Raw genomic sequence first — 13,499 nt, forward strand, 5'->3', positions numbered from 1 at the left:
ACATCTCAATACAGAACTGATGAATATTGTAATTTTTAAACCTCTCCCGGGTCTCCTTTGCAGTCTGTTTAGGCCACTGCCATATAATGGCTAACCTGTTAGAAAGCTGTCAGGGCTATGTGTGCTTAAATAACACATCTGTTTGGAGAACAGTAATCATTCTCTTTCAGTACCTAGGGCACATGTATTAGCTACAGCCGGAGTCTGTGCCCCTGGTTAGCATGTGTTACTCAGAAACAGATGTGAACAGGCAGCTAATTCTCTAGAACAGCTTGCTTCCTATTTAACACCTTCTAGGTTTACTGGCTGAGAAAGTGAGCTAGACCATTGGGCGAGACGTGTCCAGCACCTGTCCACTACAGATGAGGAAAATCAGGGGTATTTTTTCCCCAAAGTAAAAAACTTGCTAAACATCACGGGCCAGATTCTGGGCTGGTGTACATAAGCCAGGAGGATTTGGCCCCTTTACTGTTCGAGAAAGCAGAGATGCTTCAGCACGCATTTAATTCCACACTCATGGAAACTGGAGGGTTGTTGATTTCAAAGGGTGCAGGATCAGACTCTATTTGTCCTGTTTGACTTTCCATTTTGGCTTTGGAAGTCGTAGAATTTAGGGCCAGAAGGAACCACCAAATCATCTAGTTTCACATCCCGTGTAGCATAGGCCACTAAACTTCATCCAACTGCTCTCCCACCCCCAAAGCCCAGAAGCCAGAATTAGATACAAATATTATTGCCTTCAGGAGACTAAACTATTGTTTGCTGCAGGCAGTAAACAGGAAGGACTGAGGTGCACAGTTCCCGGAGACCCCAGCAATGGTAAGGAATTGATTAGACGAGATACACCCAGCTGGCTCATGTGACCCCATGCCACTTGCTGCAGAGGAAGGGGAAAACACCCAAAGTTTATGACCAATCTGGTATGCAGAAAATTCCTTGCTCTCCCCACATATGGCTATCAATTAGGCCCCACGCATAGGGGCAAGACACACCAGTGAGTAATACTTTGCAAAACAGTATTGACATGGTCAGTCAGATGAACCAGACACAGTAGCAGTGGTGCTGGAAAATTTTTAATAGTGGGGATGTTGAAAGCCAGCCCTCTTACCCTTGAGCCCTCCCAGAGCTGGGGTCGGGGGCAGGGCTGTGTCTCTGGGAGGTGGGGACTGGGAAAGGAATAAGGAAGCCAATAGTGGGGCCAGCAGCCAGAACTCTGGATAAAGGGCTGGCAGCTGGGAAACTCAGGCACAGGTCCAGAAGTGGAAACCGTGGTGCGGGGCTGGTAGCAGGACTCTTGGATGCAGGACCAACAGCAGATCACGGGAACAGGACCAGAAACCACGACCCTATATGAAAGGCCAGAAACAGGGCACAGGGCCAGGAGCCAGGATCCTGCTTATGGGGCCAGAAGCAAAACCCTGTGTAAAATCTGGGGGTGCATCAGTACCCTTAGTTCCTGTCCCTATGCCTATTAGCTCATCTGGTTCAAGCACCTGCCAGTGCTGAATTGTTCTCCACCATTCCCTAGAGCTTTGCCATAGTCTAACATTGGTTGGGCTGGATTTTGAGATTGGGTGAGTAAGGTCTCTGTTTTAATAACCCTCCTCTATATCAAGCACAAACCAATTACCCACAGCTTATTAGTTGGAACATTTAGGCATCATAGAAGAAGTAGGGCCTGAGGCTGGATTAGAAGGAAAACAGGCAGGGCTATGTCCCGTAGGCATGCTTTGGGGTTGGAAAGATCAGTGTTTGCTCTAATTTTTCAGCCTGGAATGAAAAAGGATCAGTGTTCAGTGCTTGTGTGCAAACTGAGTCCCTTGCCACACAACGGAGAACTCTGTTTCTGCTGTAAGGATCCTTCTACAGTAGCTTTACCCTCCCTCAGGGAAAATATTTGATCAAAGTTTAAATAATTAAATAAACCATATAACATGAAAATCTCATACTGATCTTTCAAATGCATTATCCAAAGGAACTGAGAAAATTCTTTCTACTGCTCAATGCTTTCCACTTTCTGTGCCCTGTACTGACATTAACTGATTAATTACATAAAGGAAAGAGACCACCCTGTTGCATACCAGAACCATCGGAGAAAAAAGAGACCGGTTTCATCAATCTTTCAAACCAGTATTACCACAGCTGGGGGCCAGGTTCCTTCAGAGTAAACAAGGGAATGCAGAGAAGAAAACAAAGCCCTTTTCATTACACTGAGCTGGTTTTGTGAAGGGCAATTCATTCACACAGGGGCTCAGTTCTGCTTTCGAGCAAAGGGTAGATTTCACTTAGTCTGTGTAAGGACCAAATGCAGGCCTGATATAATCAGATGTGGTTCCTTGTAGAAGAGTGGAGTTGTGTTCACTCACACCAGGACTGAATTTAGCTTGCTGGGATTCTTATAAATGGGGAACTCAGCAACCTAAAATTACTGAGGTCTCTGCTGAAGACAATGTAAAACTACAAGGAAGACCATAAAGAAGCTGGAGCGGGAGGTAAGTCACAATCCAGTGAGCTCAGTATGGCTAGTGGTCTATCAGGCTCTTTCCCAAAGCAACCCAGCTATAGAACTTCACTGTCTATTCAGTCTTTCTACTGCTCAGACAGCATGAGCCACTTCAGACAGCATCTCCAGTTAGTATCTGGAACAGCTACAGGGAAATTGTCTTACCTGACAGTTTAATAGAAGGAGGCTATTGTACTTTATGGCCAAATCCAGCATTAATTTGCCAGCCACAGCACTCATATAATCTCACCAAATCCCAGCCACCTAGCATTTGTTCATTTGAGCTTCCAGTAGCTCTCGCAAAGGGGAAGCCACGCAGGATAGCCACTGTCTTCCCTCTTGCAAAGGGGATAGCCATGCATGATAGCCACTGTCTTCCCTCTTGCAAAGGGGATAGCCATGCATGATAGCCACTGTCTTCCCTCTTACAAAGGGGATAGCCATGCAGGATAGCTACTGTTTCCCCTCTCACAAAGGGGATAGCCATGCAGGAGAGCCACTGCATTTAGTTTGGTCACACATCAGCATGTTCTCTGTTCCTTGGCTCCCTTTCCAAGCCAGGCGAGGGTGTTAAATAGCTAGTTCTGAAGGAATTTATAAAACATAAGAGCTGCCATACTAGGTCAGACCATAGTCCATCTTCCCTAGAATCCTGTCTGTGATAGCGGCTTGTACCAGAGCTTCAGGGGAGTATACAGAGCAGGGCAATTATAGACTCATAAGACTTAAAGGCCAGAAGGGATCGTCATGATCATTTAGTTTGACCTCCTGCACATTGCAGGCGACAGAATCTCACCCATGCATTCCCGTAATAAATCCCTAACCTCTGGCTGAGTTACTGAAGTCCTCCAATCTCGATTAAAAGACTTAAAGTAACAGAGAATCCACCATTTTCTCATGTTCACACCAGCAAGTACCTTACCCCATGCTGTAGAGGAGTGACTATGGAGTGATCTACCTGTCTTCATTTCCTGATTGCTGCCAATGAGAAGTTTAGGGTCATAGAATCATAGAATACTAGGACTGGAAGGGACCTCAAAAGGTCATCGAGTCCAGACCACTGCCCTCATGGCCGGACCAAATACTGTCTAGACCATCCCTGATAGACATTTATCTAACCTACTCTTAAATATCTCCACAGATGGAGATTCCACAACCTCCCTGGGCAATTTATTCCAGTGTTTGACCACCCTGACAGTTAGGAACTTTTTCCTAATGTCCAACCTAAACCTCCCTTGCTGCAGTTTAAGCCCATTGCTTCTTGTTCTATCCTCAGAGGCCAAGATGAACAAGTTTTCTCCCTCCTCCTTATGACACCCTTTTAGATATCTGAAAACTGCTATCATGTCTCCCTTCTTCTCTTTTCTAAACTAAACAAACCCAATTCTTTCAGTCTTCCTTCATAGGTCATGTTCTCTAGACCTTTAATCATTCTTGTTGCTCCTCTCCTTGAGGGTCACCCTGAACATGGATTGAATCCCTAAGCAGCTTGGCTAACTACCACTGATAGACATCTCCTCCAAAAACTTGCCCAGTTATTTTTTTAACCCAGTTATACTTTTGGCTTCCATAGCTTAATTATGCATTGTGTAAAAAAGTATTTCCCATGGTTTTTTAATTAAACCAGCTGCTAGTTAATAGCTTCTGGTGACCCCTAGTTCTTATGTTATGGGAAAGGATAAATACCACTCTTCTACTCACTTTCTCCACACCATTCATGATTGTATATATCTTTATCAAGATTATGATACATCTTCCATCATCTCTTTTTTAAGCTGAACATCCCTAATCTTTTTAGCTGCTCCTTGTATGGAAGCCATTCCATACCCTTGATCGTCTTTGTTGTTCTTCTCTGTTCTTTTTCCAGTTCCACCATATGGCTTTTGAGATGGGGAGACCAGAATTGGACACAGTATTCAAGGTGTGGGCACATCATGGAGTTAAATAGTGACATTATGACATTTCTTGTGTTATTTTCTATTCTTTCCTTATAGTTCCTAACATACTGTTAGCCTTTTTGACCGCTGCTTACTATTTGACAATCTCCCTTGAATGATCCAAGAATATCCTGGAACTACAGACTCATTTATGAAGGAGCACTGGAAAAACTCCAAGAAGCTAGGCCTGTGTAGATGATTTTCTGGAAGCTGAAGTGATGGAATCCACCCCAGGGAAAGGAGTCCCAGCTCAGCTGTTACTTTTAGCATAGGCGTGCGCAGCACATTTCATTAGGGTGTGCACCCAAAGAATTTTTTTAAAATGTACTTTGACCCCCCCCATTAGCTATACCCCTGACCCCTGTTAACCACGCCTGACCCCCCATAAGCCACGCCTCTGGAGGTAACCCTCTCTGGGCACGATGGGCACGATGGGCACATGACCAAAAGTAAAAAGTATTATGTGACACCCCCCCTTGGACTTTTCCCACCATCCTCCGACCAACAGGGATTAGTTTGGCCCCCACCAACCCCTCTCCCTCATGCAACTATCCTGCAATTGCATTACCCCAATGTGTGTGACATTAATGCAGGGGCGGAGAGGCTGGGGGAAGTGTTCCCTCTAAGAGTTTCCTCCCATGAACAGAATGAATTTTGTGTTGTGCACCAGTACTGAATTCATGGGGCTTGTTTGGATGTGCCACTGTGGCACCCAAGTTATTAATAAATATCTCATAAACCTCTACCTTTTCCCTCTGCTGCCATGTCTCCTCCCCTTGCTCCATCAACTTCCCTGGTGCCTGCTGCCTCCCAATCCCTCACCCTCCTCTGCTGTCCTGACTCCTGCCCTTCTCACTGCCCTCAGCCCTCCTGAGACCTGCCCCCCTCCATAAGCCCTTCTCTCCCCCTGTGCCCACTCTTCCAATAGCTCCACTCTGATCATGTGAGATATCCCTCCTCATCCCCTCATCCAACACCTCCCTCACCTCTCTCCTCTGGTGCTGGTCCCTCCCCTGCAGGTGTCTGCCCTTCTGCTTCACCCCCAGAATCCCCTGGCACTTGCAACTTCCCTTACCCCTGCACCCTCCTGGTGCCTCCCCCTTCCCTCACTGCCCCTGCCCCCTTTGCCCTTTTTTCCCTGATGCCCACCCCCTCACCACCCTCTGCCCTCATTCCCCTCATGCCCTTCTGCCCTCTCACATGACTTGCTCCAACCCCACCTTCCTCATGCCTACCCCTTCTGTCAAGCCTTCTCCCAGCACCTCCCCCTCCAATCCCCAATGCCCTTACCCTCTCCTCTTCCAGCATCACCCTGTCCCCCCTTCCACTGACACCTCCCCTCCTGCCCTTTTCCTCATTGTCTCCACTTCCCCCCTAGCATTTGTGTCTCCTCTACCCTGTCCCTTTGGTGCCTTCCCCTTTCTTCCCCCTCTCCCCTTCCCCTCAGTACAAGCCCCTTCCACCTCTTCCCCTTTCTTCCTCCTCCAGCCTCCTCCACCACAAAAGCCCCTTCCTCTCCCACTCCCACTCCTTCCTCTTATTTCTTCCTTACCTTCAGTTTCTGCCTTACAGCTTGCGGGGTTGGAGTCAGAGCCAGCCCAAGCTGCAAGGCCAGGGAGGGGCACCCCCGGGGTGCTGTGCGCTGCTGCAGGGCTGGGTGGGGGTGCCCCCGGGGCACCGCATGGTGCTATAGGGCTGGCCGCCGCGTAGTGGTGCCGGGACAGGCAGGGGCGCCCTCGGGGTGCCACGCGGTGCTGTAGGGAGGGGCTCAGGCCGCAAAAATGGCTTGTAGTCGGGCCCCAGCTACTTTTGGAGCTGGGCTGCTAGGTTTTAAAGTTCCCGGTGTTTCCCCTTTCACCTGTTGCGCAGCATTTGAGTACGCCACACATGCGCTCTCTCTGCCCCACAGTGCCCAGTAGATGGCTGTAGGGAATTTAAAGTGAGGGGCTGTGGCACTCTGTCACAAATCCCCCTCTTCCTCCAGCAGCTGCTGGCTGGCCCCAGACATTAGGGTGTGCCTGGGCACACCCGGCACACCCTGTGTGCACGCCTATGACTTTTAGCCCATGGGCTGCAGTTGTATCCCACCTTCCACTCGCTTTGCAAGAGTGTAGGCCAGCAATTCCTCGTGGTTGTGCAATCATTGGCACTTTCCTCACTATCCCCCTCCTCTGTGCCCCAAACTCTCCCTGCTGTTCACTGCCAAGAGGGCTGCAGAGTCCTCCATGTGGCCTCTGCACTGTCCACCTTCTCCCTGCTTCAGCAGTGGAACCCAAATGGTTCTGTTTAAGTAGGGCTACCTGCTTCTGCAGAAGAGGAACTGAATTTGATTCCAAATAGCTAAATGTTTTTTCTTGCAAGGCCAGGACAATGTCCCAATTACTGGTGGGTTATTATAGTTGGAGAGGAGACAGCAGAAGGGTTATATTTCTACCTCCTCCTCTCACCCCTTGCCTCTCAGAAGCTGGCCACTGAGAGATAAAGAATAACCTATTGGTTCTCAGGTAATGGCGAGTGGGGTTTGGAAAGTCTGGCTGCTCATGCTGATTTGATTTTGGAGGGATCAACTGACAGTGCAAAACAGAACAGACTTGAAGTGAGACGGGACATGATTTGGAAAAATGATTAATCACAGCCTGTCTCCCCCTTCATCATCATCTCTCATTCACTATCAAGCTCTTGATGCTCACCTCCAATCAACCTTCATCACTTCCGTTTGTTACATCTTCAAATAAGCACCCCCATGCTTTCTCCCATGCTCCCTGTAAACACATGCAAAACTAACGCATTAGCCTGTTTAAAACTCTTCATTACCATGATGCCTACAAAAACCTTGATACCAGCTGGCCTTAGCCCACTGACCAATGCTGCCTCATGATTTCCTTGTACTCTAGTCTGTCTGTATCCATTTGTTCTTTCTTGGCTAGTACTTAAGAGTGTAAGCTCTTTGGGGCAGGGACAATCTTTTTGTTTTCTACAGCACTTGGCACAGTGGGGTCCTGGTTCCTGACGATGGGTATTAAGCACACAGTCATACAGATAATAAATAATATTTTTATTTGTATAGTGCTGGCTGGAGAGAAGCCATCCTGACCAATATTTCAGGGATTGATCTATGGACCTTTAGAGATAAAAAGTATATGTTAATATTGCTGCATGGGGTCTAATTTCGAGACGTCCTGAAACTCTCATTGACTTTAAGTGGAGCTGTTGTTGGTGCCTAACATCATCTGAAAATCAGGCCCTAGCTGTCTAAAAATGTAATCACACAAACTTAACAGCCACCTTTGAAAACAAGGACCCATACAAATACAAAAGAAGGGATGTGAAGTGATGACAACTGAGGACTGAGTTGTGAAGAGAAGCACACAGTAGTTCTGTGATTTTAATTGGTCTGTTTTTTTAATTGTCTCGTTTCTTAATTCCTGTCTGAAGGAAGTTCTGGAAAAGAAGGAGGGGGAATAGAATGGTGCTGTCTAATGAAAAGCATAGCCAACCTTGACCTTGCTATTGAGAAAAAAAAAGAAACTTAAAACGTTCCCCTCAAAACATAAGAAGCCTGCAGGAAAGGAACAGATTGATACCTCTAAGTTGTTTGAGATGACTACTACCTCCCAAGCACAAAATCAAGGTTTGAGGTTAAGGAGGAGACTAGCCTACAAGCAATTTACACAGAATTGCTAGCAAACAGAACATATTGCATTGTCAAAGGCAGGAATAGAAGCATACAATGTCAATCAGTTATTTTATTTTATATTTTTGGTTCAAGGAAAACAGAAGGCACAGCTACAAGCTAAATTTGGGGACATAAGATGACATACGGGTTGCTTTGATTCAACCTTGGGGGAAACAAATCAATCCTTAGAGTCTCAGAGTTAAGAAGAGCATACTTTAATGTTTGATACACCATATGTTTCTTTCTTGTCCCATGAGATGAGAACAAGGTTTCAGGTTTCTAATTGTCCTGAACCAATCTAAGCATCTCTTATTTGACCAATACTTTAGAATGTTATTACCACAGTATATCGTAGTTTTTCTGGAGAATATTTTGGATCAATTGTATCTCCAGAAACTGAACCTTAGAGAACAGTTCTACTCATAAGAGCAACAGTAACAATAACATTATACGGATCTCTCAGTACGTTCCAAATATATTTTTTTAATCTTGTAAGAAAACAAATGTGTTTTTATTCTAACTACCACTTATCTTGAGATAGGTTTACCCAGGTTTCACGACCATAATCCTGATGCGTTATAGTTGTATGCCCCACTTGCACCTTTACACTCATAGTACATGAAAATTATAGAAAAAGAGACAAATGAATAGAACCAGAACAAAAGGGAGCATGAGATCTCTGAGAAAAATGATAGACTAAGGCAAAGGGGAAAAGACAACATAATGTGGGAATTAGTAAGGGGTGGGTGGATAGGAGAAACTGGGGTTAATAGAAAAGAGGAGGAAACAAGATGCTGCTTTTCAAAGACAGGAGGAGAGTCTTCTAGACCAAAGGAAAAAAAGGAAAAAGAATGATAATGAAAGGGAGCTACTTACAGTATCTCTAGACATTGCCATGTATGTATTCCTTTCTCACAGAGTTTTGCTGCATGCTGCAATTTTAAATTTTCCTTAAAATCCTTTGCACGGCACTATCTAGGCACAAGAAGGATTAAAAAATGGAGACATACTCAAGCCAAAATTTTCTTATAACTAATCATATTTTCTCCAATGAACCTGAACAGTTTATTTTTGAAGTAATTTTTATAGATGACACAAGTCCCCTAATAAACCTGGTCAGTTCTCTCCATCAAATGGATATTTTCACATTATGTGGCTTCAGACACAAACTATTGACAAAGCTTTCTCAGGCATGTTTTGTATCCCTCAAATACCCAAAGAAAACATTGTGTCATAGATTTTTGCTTACCCCGTGAGACTTAGCATATTTCTAGTCATTCCAAGATTACTTCTTGAATTATACAATTTGTACAGCACCTAGAACAGATGGGGAAATCTGGCCTTTTGCACTAAAAATGTCTCTGAGAATCACAACACTCCTGAGAAAATTAAATATATTTATCTTCCTCAGTAAGTTATAGGGCCTGTATCAACACATTCATGTTGGTACAAAGCCACTGGGTAACAGTGATTAATCATGCACTCAGTTGTCTCATTGAAATGTTTGTTATGAATCTAATGTAGATTTCAAACATACATATGTGGCATTTGGAACATTAGCAGTAATATAAACAAAGCTACAACAGAAATACAGCTCACATGAACTTGCCACCATCTATTTCTCATGTATTATGCTTCTCCATCCTCTTAAACTTTTTATAGGTCTGAAGAAAATGGGAAAATATGTTTCCTTGAGATGAGCCAATACTTTCAAATGAGCAACATCATATTCATTGTTACATTCTAAATATTCTGGAATGCTTTTCAGTCTAGGGGATAATGGTATTAGACTATCAAATGACTCATAAAAGGCTATATTATGACTGTTAGTCTGAGAAAGTTGGTTTAATCCAGCTGAGCATACACACATTGTTTAGAAAGAAGACATTAGTGTCATTACCTTCTTTATTTCAAGTGAAAGATTCATCAGTAAAGACAAGTCACGTTTTTGTACTAAGCCCTGCAAACACTCTTTGTCACACTAGTCTTTACATTCCACAGTAAGCATGCAGGGTTGTTGAACGGTAAACTATTTGTACTGCTTTAACAACTGTGCAAAATCCTGTTTTATCTGTTGTCACCTGATCAGTCATATGGCAAAAAATGTGTTCCTTTATCCTTCCTTGAATGGCACGTACAAACATAGCATTTCAGAGCCAAGGTTATACGTAAGGCCCTACCAAATTCATGACCCATTTGCGGCAATTTCATGATCATAGGATTTTTAAAGTAATAAATGTCATTATTTCAGCAATTTAAATATGAAATAACACAGTGTTGTAGTTATATGGATCCTGACCAAAAAAAGGAGTTGGAAGGGGGTCACAAGGTTATTGTGAGGGAAGGGAGTTGCTGCTGCTAGCAGCACGTTGCTCTCACAGCTGGAGAGTGGCAACTACTCACTGGAGCCCAGCTCTGAAACCAGTGCTACCATCAGCAGCAGTGCAGAAGTATGGATGACATGACATCCTTACATGTGCACTGATGCCTGCAGAGCTGAGCCCTCAGTCAGCAAGAGCCACTCTCCAGCTGCCCAGTTTTGAAGTCAGCAGTACAGAAGTCAAAGTGGCAATTCTGTGATCCGCTTCCCTGCTAAAATAACCTTGCAACCCCTTTGCAAATCACTTATGGGTCAGGGCCCCCAATTTGAGAAACACTGGTGTCCCCCATAAAATCAGTCTAGTATAGAGTAAAAGAGAATTTTTAGAGCACTGATTTAATGGGGGAGACCAGATTTCACAGTCCATGAGAGGTTTTTCTTGGCCATGAATTTGGTAGGGCTCTAGTTATAAGTCTTGACTAGAGATGATAAGCAATGGGACCTACAGTTATATTCTTATATCTGCTTGAAAGCAGTTGCTAATTTTTCTGTGTGTAACTTTGGAGAAGGAAGGATTCTCTGAAGGAAACCAAACAAGTCAGTGATGCTTCCATTTTTTCAAAAGGACCCCAAATTGTTTCTCAGTGTGAGGAAAATGTGTGTGCAGAAAACTGGAAACTCTGCAAAAGCTGCCATTATATTGATCCATCAGGGAGGATGGGCTTCACACACCTCCTGTGGAATTCAAACTTACAAAGGGAATAAGATTTTGAAGTATGGAAGGAAACTTGTGGGCACTGGAGAGTCCTGGCCACAAGTATTTTGCCCCAATTCTGATTCCTTCAGAAAAAGAAATTCCCTTTAAAAAGGACTCTTCATAGGCCTGCCATTGCTGAAGCTGAAGAAAAGCATTCCCAGTTGGGGTCAGGTGATGAGGCCTGCATATTTATGTACATTCACTGAGCTAGCCATAGGCACAGGAGGTAGGGTTGCAGGGGGCAGGGGCATGCTGAAGCACTCCCAGGCTTTATGCCCAATATGGCCCCATGCTAGTGTCCCAGCTGCTAGCCTGCACCTAGGGGCCCCATTGTCACCTGGGGTCCTGGCTGACAGCCAGTGGCTCCTTTGTGGAGTCCTAGCCACTGGCCACAAAGCTCCAGAACCACCCCAAGCTGAGGCCCTAGCGGGGGATGATGAGGGACTTGGTCAGGGGTAAGTGTGGGGGTGATGCAACTCAGCACCCCCATCTTAAAAATTGTTCCAGCGCCATTGGAGCAATGGCATCAAACATCCTTCATTTCCATGGACAGATTATTCCTGCCCCAGCAAGGCTAGCTAAGGGCTGGGGCTTTGGCTGTAACTTTGACTCTAGAGCAGTGGTTCCCAACCTTTTCCAGATGGGGACCCATTTTGACAATTCAGGAAGACTTGGTGACCCAAGGCAATTCAAAAACGGGGGGAGAAGGGAGGACAGAGCCACCCGGGGCGACCCTTTTGAAATTTAATGGCGACCCATATTTGGGTCCTGACCCATATGTTGGGAAACCCTGCTCTAGAGCCTACTTCTGTTTGCCCAGATCACCTCTGCTCCTTCCACCATGCTGCTGGTTCCATGCTGCACAAAGGAATTCAATCAGAAGCCACTGATCTTCCCAGAGAAATTCTAGACTACCAGTCATTGTTACACAGGTGGTCTTTAAATCAGTCTGTTTAAACCAGAGTCTAAAATGGAAGTTTAAGATCAAAGGCTAGAATTCTCAATTTTGCCAAGATAGACATATCAGTGTGCAAGATTTTGGGGTACCAAAATGCTTGCTAATTATGCTTATTAGCAGCACTGACCTATAATAGGATGTCATCCAATAAAAGGCCAAACTATGCCCTAGTTTTAAAATCATATATCATACTGGGTTTTTGATCTAATAAGCTGTGATTGTGTTTATTTACAGCACCATCTATGCTTGTCAACATTTTTTAAAAATTTGATTGATAATGACAGAAATTGACAGTGAGAATCAGCCTGTGTTTAAGGAAAGGGAAAATTCTGATCTAATCTCTAAGATTCATTTCTTAACAATATGGTGGCATAATGCCAAATAGCGCCTGAATTTATTCTAATTTTGGACAACTTCATATTTGTGAAGCTACTGATCATGGCAGTGATGAGTTCAGAAGAAATGAGAAAAGACAAAGGTTTGTGCATTTATGGAGCAAGAGTCAGAGAACAGAGGCTAATTGCAGGGGCCAGAGCCTGCTGTCCCTTTTGCATACAGAATTTCTGCAGGCTACAATGGGGATCACAGACATGGAAGGACTGTATGATGTAGGCTCATGTGTTCTGATTGGCTACGAGCTTAGGAGGATTAGAAAGTTGCAGTGTTGTTTGCCAGGATGTTGACTGTGCATGTCATGGAGTTTCTGTAGGAGTTGGAGAGATGAAGGGCTCATCTTCAACAGTGGAACTAAAAATCACCACCAGGCCTGCCGAAAGGGGGAGCAAAAGGAACAATTGCCCCAGGTCCTGGTTAATCAAAAGGGCCAGCAAAAGTAGCAGCAGCTGGAGCTCCAGTCTTTTTAAATCACCAACAGAGCACCGCGTGATTCTGGCCGCTCAGAGCTGGCTGACCTCCGCCCCTTCCAGGAGTACAGAGTTTCCCTCCCCCAAATCTTGGCCAGGGCCGGCATACAGTAATAAAAGCCCATCTTGCACCCACCATTTTCTTCCCAGGAGAGGATAAAATAGAGTGAAAAAAGGAACCACACAAGACAGATCTTAGTCACATCGATTAATGCACTACTGGAAAGCCCTCGAATATTACAGTGCCATGAAAGGTATAAGAACCAGTACATAACAGAATCTTCTTGATTAGAAGACCGTCTACTATATATTTTAGGGACTTTGATCAAAATTCCCATCTTCTCCAGTATAATTAATGATTTCTCATGCGGAACTGTATATAATTCTGTATTAAAATCTAGGTAGATTAGATCTACTGCATTTCCTTTGCATAAAGAAAAATCAGCTATCTTCTCAAAAGAAAGAGATTGGTTTGGTCTGGCACA

Source organism: Pelodiscus sinensis, chromosome 1 (assembly GCF_052426305.1).
Source record: "Pelodiscus sinensis isolate ZL-2025 chromosome 1, ASM5242630v1, whole genome shotgun sequence".
Lineage (NCBI taxonomy): Eukaryota > Metazoa > Chordata > Testudines > Trionychidae > Pelodiscus > Pelodiscus sinensis.